The sequence below is a fragment of the Bufo bufo genome, chromosome 4, assembly GCF_905171765.1.
Source record: "Bufo bufo chromosome 4, aBufBuf1.1, whole genome shotgun sequence".
Taxonomy (NCBI): domain Eukaryota; kingdom Metazoa; phylum Chordata; class Amphibia; order Anura; family Bufonidae; genus Bufo; species Bufo bufo.
Window position 1 is genome coordinate 102,533,066 of NC_053392.1, and position 10,168 is coordinate 102,543,233.

Genomic DNA, 10,168 nt, shown 5'->3' on the forward strand with positions numbered 1-10,168 from the left:
GACTGGCTTCAACAGTGACACGTTGCTTGTGGCCACATCACCGCGTAAGCCAGTCATTGTCTGGAGTGGTGTATGACTATGTCAATGCACTGCCAGGTGTAAACAGCGGAGGCAGTTCGAAGGACCGGAGTGGCGAGGAGCAGGTAAGTATAACTCTTCCGTTTCAGGGGCTATGCTGCAGCACGATATTTGGGCCAATTACTGGGAACAAGTGTTCATAGGAGCGCTTATATCTGGCCGGTATAATCCTTCAGCTGATCAGTCGATAAACAAGGAATCGCTCATTTGTCGGCTGATTTGCATATTTTATCAGGATGAAAGATGTAGGATTATCTGCAGCACATCTCCCTGTGTAATCTAAATGAAGATGGAACGACTGTGGCAGCGATCACTCCTCCCCAGTCACTTTGCACTGGCTTGTGTAATAGGCAGATGAGTGCCAATCAACATTTTTTATTTGCGGCCCCTTGAAATAGAGCGATGTGACAATGCGGCCCCCAGACCAAAAAAGGTTGTGCACCCCTGCTTTAGAGGGTAGAGTCCTGACCAAGTTTTCACCCCCAGTAGAAGAGGAGATGGTCCCAACTAGGCCCCCTCTTGCCCTGGGCCCCATTGCAGTCGCATGGTCTGTCGCTATGGTAGTTAGGCCCCTGCTGGTGGTACTCCCGTCAGGGGCCCAATGAGAGTCCTAAGCTTTGAGGGAAGCCCCAGTCCCATGCAGGGGCCGCTGGCTGGCTACATAACACTCTTTAATTAATGTTGGGACAGGCACTTATGTATCTGGCCAGCACACACATGCCCCCCTCCTGGATTCAACTGTATTACCTCTCAGGACGGTAATACAGTTGAATATTGTGGCAGGAAACAGGAACCAATGGCCCCCTCCCCCGCTGTTCACCCACACAGGTCTCAAGTGCTATGGGGCTTTATTAATACTTAAAGGGGTATTCCCATTTCATACAATAGGGCATATCACTAAGATATGCCCGCATTGTCTGATAGGTGCGAGCCCCACCTCTGGGACCCGCACCTACATCAAGAACGGATCTCTAAAAGTTGTGGAGGGCGCACTGTGCATGAGCAGCCGTCCTCCATTCATTTATATGTGGCCACCGAAAATAGCCGAACACTGATTCGGCTATTTCTGTCGGCCCCATAAAAACTAATAGAGGCCGGCTGCGCAAGCGCGGTGCGCTCCTATAGGGAAAGTGCTCCGGCCACCACCTTCCCGTCTCCGTTCTCGGTGTTGGTGCGGGTCCCAGAGGTGATATACCCCCATTGTCTGAGATGGGAATACCCCTTTAAGGCAATTATGGGGACATTATTACTGGAGGCATGAATGGGGGCATGATTATTACTGAGAGCATAAAAGAAGCATTATGATTACTGGGTACATGATATGGGAAATTATTATGACTTTGGCACTATATCAACATTATTATTACTGGGGGGATTTTTGGAGGCACAGTAGGGGCATTATTACTACTGGGGGCCGTTTTCTGCTCTATAGTATTTGGGGCATTGGGGAGCACAGTGGGCACAGTGTTGGGATGGCCTAACAACCCACCAGGCCATTCATGGGTGGGTTGTTAGGTGCGCATGCTGATATTCACTTACTACTATGTTGGGTCTCAAAGGGGGCATAACTACTGTGAGGGGGCACCAAGGGAGTGTCATTGTTCTGAGGGCACAGAAAAGAGCCACAATGACTGTGCGCGGACACTATTACAGTGTGTCATACAAAGAGGGCACACTCAAAGTATGTGGGGCACAAAGGGACACTATTAGAGAGTGTACTGAGAGGGGGCACAAAGGAGAATAAGCAGGGTTAGGTGTATATGAAGAAAAATTAGGTGGGGTTAGAGGTGTAGCTTAACATAAAAAAAATTGCTGCTTTGTGCCCCGCAAACTGTGTTCTCTTTCATTTCTTGAAAGTTGGGGGTTATGCCTATCCACACGAGACAAGTGTCTCATCATTGTGTGTCCCTCCACAGGACAAAATGGTGTCTCGTGTTCCCTATTTGAATGGACAAGATGCATTGCCGGCACTCCACTTTTCTTATTCTCACTCAGTGCTCTGTGATGGGATGATGTCCCAGACTTTTATAGAAGTAAATTCATAGCACTCGAAAATTGCAAAATGAAATTTGAATGTTTATTTGAGCCACCAATGGTTTTCAACTTTCTAGGGCCAACGTTTCGGTCCCTCCCGGACCTTGTTTCCGTCCTGTTAATTAGAATTATAACAAATGAATATACAAATAAATAAGATAAAAAATGGAAAATGAAAAAGAAAAAGAAAGGGAAGGAGAGAGGAAACAAACATAGGAAATATTAATTATATATAGTATATACATCTAAGGGTCCTCTGCGTATAGATATAAACTGTACACAATGGCCTTGGGGCAGTGAACACAATAGTAAATAAATCCAGCGAAGTCATTTGCGATTATGGTATATGTATTGTATAAACAATTTAGCCCAAAGTATTATATAGAATTATAGAACACAAACTCATCATATAAACTTAGTTAAATCGATATACCTATGGAAAATTATCTAGTGCAAGGCAGGATCACAGTGGTGCCAGGATTAGCAGGCAGCATATACGTTAGAAGGTGGTATATACTATAATATAGAAGCCTTAATGTGGTGTACATACAGTTGCAAGAAAAAGTATGTGAACCCTTTGGAATGGTATGCTATCATCGAAGGAAAAATGAATTCCTAAATTTATCAAGACATTTTTCAGGAGAACTTAAGGCCATCTGTCCACCAGCTGAAGCTCAACAGAAGATGGGTGTTGCAACAGGACAACAACCCAAAGCATAGAAGTAAATCAACAACAGAATGGCTTAAACAGAAGAATATACGCCTTCTGGATTGGCCCAGTCAGAGTTCTGACCTCAACCCGATTGAGATGCTGTGGCAGGACCTCAAGAACGCGATTCACACCAGACATCCCAAGAATATTACTGAACTGAAACAGTTCTGTAAAGAGGAATGGTCAAGAATTACTCCTGACCGTTGTGCATGTCTGATCTGCATCTACAGGAAACGTTTGGTTGAAGTTATTGCTGCCAAAGGAGGTTCAACCAGTTATTAAATCCAAGGGTTCACATACTTTTTCCACCTGCACTGTGAATGTTTACATGGTGTGTTCAATAAAAACATGGTAACATTTAATTCTTTGTGTGTTATTAGTTTAAGCAGACTGTGATTGTCTATTGTTGTGACTTAGATGAAGATCAGATCACATTTTATGACCAATTTGTGCAGAAATCCATATCATTCCAAAGGGTTCACATACTTTTTCTTGCAACTGTACCTCGAATCTAGTACTGACCGGAAGAAAGGTGGCGTTGCGCTAAGCTGACTGCCCATGTCCGGTATAAAAGGCATTCAAATAGCGCGAGATGTAATAGTGTGAGGTTTGTCTGAATCTTCATCAGTTCCATGGACTTTGAATGTAGTGACAACACACAAGTGCAACCTCTGCTCTATTCAAACAGGGGACCAGGATCCCATATCTGGTGATGGTGGGTAGGTGGTAACTGTTTCTTATGGGATAACCCCTTTTAGGCTACTTTCACACTAGCGTTTTCAATTCCGCTATTGAGATTTATCATAAGGATCTCAATAGCGGGGGGGGGGGGGGGGGGAACGCTTCCGTTTTGTACCCATTCATTGTCAATGGGGACAAAACTGAACTGAACGATACGGAATACACCAGAATACATTCTGTTCCATTTGGTTGCGCTCCCATCGCGGACAGAATAACGCGGCAAGCAGCGTTTTCCTGTCCGCGATGTAGTGCGGAGCAAGACGGATCCGTCATAAAACACGATGTAAGTCAATGGGGACGGATCCGTTTTCTCTGCACAATAGAAAACGGATCTGCTCCCTATTGACTTTCAATGGTGTTCATGACGGATCCGTCATGGCTATAGAAGATATAATACAACCGGATCCGTTCATGACGGATGCATGCGGTTGTATTATTGTAACGGAAGCGTTTTTGCAGATCCACAACGAATCTGCAAAAAAACGCTAATGTGAAAGTAGCCTTTTCTTAGCAATATGTAATATCTCCAAGCTGCAGATAATAAACGTCCGACTTCTCTCTTCACCCTCGGCCGCGCTGTCAGGGTCCTGACCAGGCGTAAATAATACATCTGACAGGTACATTGTACTCCAGTACACGAGCGCTTGTCTGACATACCGCTCATTACTCAATTACCATGGAAACACACAATAATTCTGAGCTTTCATTCTTGTATACGTCACTAGCTTCCATCGGCGGCAGCGGTTTACATAGGTAAAAGGGAAGTAAACACGGGAAAACCTGCAGGGCTAGGAGGCGTCTGTGTCTCTTCCATTGTGTGTCATGTAAACACAGACGACTCTCGGCCCGGCCTCATGTAATAGGACTGTCCTGCACATGTAAATAGAAGCTCATTCAGATCTTCTGTTCTAAGTGATGGGAAAACTTTAAGGTATTGTCCCACGAATAATTTTCTACAGTTTTCAAACCAGGATCTGAATTCTTTTGTAATTGCATCTAAGTAAAAATGTATAATAGCCACTGAGTTATTCAATGAAATCTATCTATATAGCGCCACCTGCTGTTTGCTCTTTTTCTAATTTCTCTGTCCAGATCACTGAGGTGGACGCACATGCTCAGTGCCATTCTTCAACTGCCACCAGCTGCCGCAGACAGGACACATCCTCTGAGAAAGGACACGACCCCTACCAAAGCGCCGAGAAAGGAGCCAGCGTAGAAGCAGTTCTCGTTCAAAGTAATTTGCCATGATTGTCGCACAGAAAACAGTAAGAATCTATAAGCTCTATTCGACTAGCAAAGCACATAAAAATGGCCCCTGAATAACTGAGCATCTGACTTTTCTACATTTCTGGGCGACAAGCATTTTGCGGACCGCACATTGCCGGCACTATAGAATATGCCTATTCCTGTCCGCAATTGCGGACAAGAATAGGACATGTTCTATTTTTTTCGGGAACGGAATTGCGTGTCCGCAATTCCGTGTCCGTGCTGCCCCATAGGAATGAATGGGTCCACAATTCCGTTCCGCAAAATGCATAGAGTTCGGCATAGAGTTCCGTCACAGGGGCTCTTTATCGGAAAAGAACAGATCAGGCATATCCCCATGCAATCTGAATTAAGAGCATTCCGTTCAGGATGCATCAGGATGTCTTCAGTTCAGTCTTTTTGACTGTTCAGGACGGAGATAATACCGCAGCATGCCACTGTTTTATCTCTGGCCAAAAATCCGGAACACTTGCCGGAATGCGGGATCCGGCATTTTTTTTCCATAGGAATGTATTAGTGCCGGATCTGGCATTCAAAATACCGCAATGCCGGATCCATCCTTCCGTCCCAAAAAAAAAAATTTAAAAAAATAAATGCCAGATCCGTTTTTCCGGATGACACCGGAAAGACGGATCCGGCATTTCAATGCATTTGTAAGACTGATCAGGATCCTTATTCCGTCTGAGAAATGCCATCAGTTGGCATACGTTTTTACGGATCCGGCAGGCAGTTTTGGCGCCGGATTCCTCTGCCGCAAGTGTGAAAGTACCCTGAGCTGCCAGCTTAAAATAAATCTAGCAGAACAGTTGGAGCAATGAATGGAGAGATCTCTGGATCCGTGTGAGGTACAGGGCTGGTTCTAGCTTTTTTAGAAAGAGGTTATGTACTAGATCAGGGGTCAGCAACCTTCGGCACGCCAAAAGCTATGAAACTACAATTCCCAGCATCCTCCATTCCTTTCTATGAGAGTTCTTAGAAGAGCAGAGCTAGTATGTATGCTGGGAGTTGTCCCCCTGTACTAGATTATGTATGATTTTTATTTTTTACATTAATCATGGGATAAACAATTTAACCCCTTCCTGACATCTGCCGTACATGTATAGCGGATGTCGGGTCTTTAAAGATGGCGCCTGCTCCGGAGGGGGCGAGGGCCATAGCCGTCCGGCATCCACGATCAGTGGTAATGCCGACCACGGATATTTAACCCCTAAGATGCCGTGGTCAAATGTGACCACGGCATCTGAGAGGGCTAAAACCCAGAAGCGCGCACTCCCCCCTTGCGGAGAAAGCACCCTATTCTAAAAATGAGCCGGAGCCTGCAATAGGCTTACAGGCTCGTTATTAGTATATCCCAGTTCAGGCCAGCAGGTGGCAGCACCGGACTGGGATATAGGGATTTCTGTACAGAATAATGGAGCAAATTCCATTATTCTGTACAAGTTGCAAGCTGATGACTGCAAGTTTTTTTAAAAAAATATATAATTCAAATCACCCCTTTTCCCCCCAAAAAAGCTTAAAAAAAAATAACATCATGGGCATCGCTGCGTGTGAAAATGCCTGTATCATTAAAATATAAAAAAAAAGTTATCCCATACGGTGAATAGCGTAATGGCAAAAAAATTATAAAAATTGCCGATTCAAAGTTTTTTTTATCAAAATGGTATTTAAAAAAAAAAATACAAATTGTCCCACAAAAAATGAGCCTCCACACATCTCCTTAGACATAACTATAAAAAAGTTATGGGGGTCAGAATATGGTGATGAAAAGAAAAAAAAAGTTTTTTCAAAGGCTTTTATTTATTTTTCAGTTTTAAAACGCAAGAAAAACTGTACATATGCGATATCGCTGGATTCATACTGACCTGGAGAATGAAGAGATCAAGTCGGTTTTACCGCCTAGTAAAATCTGTAAAAAAATAAATAAATGTAAAACAGTGTTTTTTTTTCAATTCCACCCCATTTGGAATGTTCTTCCCGCTTCCCACTACATCCTATGCAATATTACATGGTGCCATTAGAAAGTACAACTTGTCCCTCAAAAAACAAGCCCCATACGATTATGTGAACGGAAAAATAAAAAAGTTATGGCTCTGGGAAGGCAGGGAGCGAAAAACAAAAGCTACCGGAATACCCCTTTAAAATGAATTAATACATTCCAGATCACTCGCATGCAACATAAATATCAAAAAATATCAACTGCAACTAAAATAGGCAAATAATACAGAAAAATACTCAACATGGCTCTGACCTTATAACACCTCCTTAGGTGGAGATATTATCTCTCCTATTATTCTCCATGCAGCTGCTATTCAGAATGGTATCAAGGGCCGCATGTGGCCCCCGGGCCACAGGTTGGGCACCGCTGCTGTAGTGCCTTGTATCTGTGGTGCTACAGAATATAGCACACGCACCAAAAAAAATTGGTGTATGGGCTTTCAGGGGTCAAGCTTCACACTTTTTGATGCATGTCAATTACAAGGATGGATTCATAAAATTTAAAGCAATCTCTCTGATTGAGCAGAGATGTAGTGTACAGCATGGGGGAGAGACATAACACCAGCCTGATCTTCTGGGTTTTAAACTATCTCAAAAAGGTTCTGAGTGACTGACATATTTAAAGGAGTTTTCCCAGGAGTTCAATACCGATGCCCTATCCCCAGGATAGGGCATCCATATTTAAATCAGTGGGGGTCTGACTCCTGGCACCCACACCGACCAGTTGTTTAAAGAGGCCGTGCCACGCTGGTGAGTGCTGTGGCCTCTTACTAAGGGCTCATGCACATGAACGTATTTTAGTCCATGTCCATTCCGTTTTTTTGCGGCCCGTATTCGGAACCATTTACTACAATGGGGCCGCAAAAAACGAAAATGACTCTGTGTGCGTTTCATGTCCGTATGTCCGTTCTGCAAAAAAATAGAACATGTCCTATTAATGTCCGCATTATGGACTAGTATAGGACTGTTCTATTATGGGCTGGTCGTTCCCTTCCTCAACATGTGGAACTCACATGGCTGGTATCCCTGTTTTACACCGCGAAAGAGCAATGGTCGTGTGCATGAGCCCTAAGCCAGTGAATTCAGCTCTCATGGCCTATTTTGCAGCTGAGTCCCATTCAAGTGAATGGGCCGGAGCTGCAATACCAAGAACAGCCACTATACAATGTACGGCGCTGTGCTTGGTAAACTGTGAGGATTAGGCAGAACTCACTGGTGCTTTGTGGCCTCTTCAAACCACTGATCAGTGGGGGGTGGGGGGGGGGGGCTCGGGAATCAGATTCCCAACAATCAGATAATGATGACCTATTGGTTATTGATATTGAACTCCCAGAAAACCCCTTTAATGCCCAAGTAACAATAGTATGGACAGTTATCGGAGTGGAATAAAGGCTGCTGTCCAATACAAGGCTTCATACGATGTATTCTCTGGTGTCCACTTACATCCCAGGAGGGTCAGATATGACCGTTCCACCCTCATCCATGGCTATACAATGATGTTTTAGTGTTTGCGGTTACATTGAGTCAGCCCTACCTGTGAATAAAGAGAGCCTTGTTTCTCACCAGATGTCTCCTGTACGGCACATATATCAGCTATGCAGGTGCTCAGGGCTCTAAAAATAGCTGGGCCTCTGTGATCTTCAGACAAAATGTCATCTAAGCGTTAAAAGAGCATAATAGAGTGCAGCAGGGTTTTGTTCTGAGCTATTATAGTCCTAGACAGTGTCAAGACTGTCTGCTTCCAAAAATGATTTGTACTTAAGAGGAATTGTCATCCTGATGGCGGCTTAAGAAAGCTTAGAAGAGCATAAACACACAAGTGAAAAGCTGAGATACATGTGGCTTCTGGATGTCACTTTCCTGGACAATCGGAAGATCTTCAGTAGACGGATACATATGCAGTTACTCATCGGAGCTGGCTGTATTTTTATGCTCATAGTTTGGACATATCTAGAAATAGTTGGGCATCCCTTCCCCCATAGTGATAAAACTACTACCAGTTCTGTCCAGTGCATATGAATGAACTGTGTTGACATTTTTATATACTCCCCAGACTACTGGCCCACCAGAGGAACCTCTAGTGGACACAATAAAGGACCCAGGGGTTTATTTGAGTGACAAAAACGTATTAGATCTTATTGATGATGTGTCCTGTATGGGCAATGATAACAACGTCCATGATGTCTTTAAAAATGTATGTTCACATGTTCTGCCCAGAGAGAGGTCAGGCTGGTCCTCTGGTGGGACCATGCAAGGATGCAATAAACAAAATGCTTAAAGAAGGCTGTATCTGGCCAAAACGTTAAATATACTTGATTATACTCGCATGAACTGAATTTTCTGGATGTTTCAGCTGCCTTCCCTCTTCGAGCTTTGGCATACAAGTATGTGCAGGTGGTGTACTTTGCATTTGAGTGACTTCAGGGTGGCATGGATGCCACTATTTTGCAATGTAACCTACAGAAAAGGGCAAAGTAAATAGAGTGCAATTTCTGGGGAAAGAGTTATCTGATGGACTGTAAGAGCAAGGCAGTGTAATTGGTAGATTGTTGCGTCATTGAAGAAGAGTGTAGTAAAGTGAAGGATGCTGGCGAAAAAGTACTCACTGGAGCAGCCTGAGAATAAAACCATGCCTTGGAAGAGGAGAGGCGGCCTTGTGGTCTTAGTGCAGTGTGCCAGCAGGACCACACCATAGATCCCAGATCTGACTTGTATCTGAGAAAGAGACAGCAATGGCACAGCTAAGCAACTCAGAAGAGCCACACAGCCTAAACTGGGCACCTGATGTACTGCATGATACTGATAGGAGGTGAAGACGGAGTGTATGAAGCAATGCAGAGATGGTTGGGAACATTTCTAAGTTCAGTTCCAGTCCTTACAAAAGAGACTGCTAATGACATACAGACACTATACAATGTACGGCGCTGTGCTTGGTAAACTGTGAGGATTAGGCAGAACTCACTGGTGCTTTGTGGCCTCTTCAAACCACTGATCAGTGGGGGGTGGGGGGGGGGGGGCTCGGGAATCAGATTCCCAACAATCAGATAATGATGACCTATTGGTTATTGATATTGAACTCCCAGAAAACCCCTTTAATGCCCAAGTAACAATAGTATGGACAGTTATCGGAGTGGAATAAAGGCTGCTGTCCAATACAAGGCTTCATACGATGTATTCTCTGGTGTCCACTTACATCCCAGGAGGGTCAGATATGACCGTTCCACCCTCATCCATGGCTATACAATGATGTTTTAGTGTTTGCGGTTACATTGAGTCAGCCCTACCTGTGAATAAAGAGAGCCTTGTTTCTCACCAGATGTCTCCTGTACGGCACATATATCA